The sequence below is a fragment of the Mastomys coucha genome, unplaced genomic scaffold (genome assembly GCF_008632895.1).
Source record: "Mastomys coucha isolate ucsf_1 unplaced genomic scaffold, UCSF_Mcou_1 pScaffold1, whole genome shotgun sequence".
NCBI lineage: Eukaryota > Metazoa > Chordata > Mammalia > Rodentia > Muridae > Mastomys > Mastomys coucha.
Genome location: NW_022196891.1, coordinates 61,687,192 through 61,687,893, shown reverse-complemented (window position 1 = coordinate 61,687,893; position 702 = coordinate 61,687,192).

Sequence of the window (702 nt, the reverse complement as noted above, 5' to 3'; positions counted from 1 at the left end):
CCAACTTCTTATATAACAACGAGAAACGGTGGGAGGAGGGGGACCAAAACGTAAGACTGGAGACTGCTACTCCGACCTTAGTTCTCCATCTCCTTAGTGTTCTTCTCTTTCCATAGCTGCAAAGGAAGATGCATGGAAAGGACCTCTGTTATCCTCATTCCTAACATGCAGGTTTGCCTTTGGTCTTTCCAGGGCTAGAACTTGACTCGGGGTTTTCCACACACTCATCAGGCTTCAGTTTTGCAATTTCAGTATGGATAAAATACTGTTTAGCTATGTCGGTCTTAAAAAGGTCAACACTGTAGTTAAAAGCACCTACTTAGAATCGCTGACAACAAGACAACAAAGTTGGCTATGAAATAGTTTTCATGTCTCATAAATATTAGCTTATAGAACATCATTCTTTCAAGTAATGAGGAAATAACATTTAAGTATCTCTCAAGACGATCTAACTTTAGGAACAAAGGCAGGTATAAGGTCCAGAACGCAGGCATCAAGTCTATCCTACTTCCAACCCCAATACAATCATTAGGAGGAGGCTCAGTTTATAAAAAAGGCTGTGGAATAATCCAGTTCCAACTGATATCTTCATCTTGGATAGGAAAGCCAAGACAATGAGAGGCATATGAGAATGATATTGTCTCAAAGGAAATGAGTTCATTTTGTTTTGGAAATAAAAGGTTATGCAAATATAAAATGGGC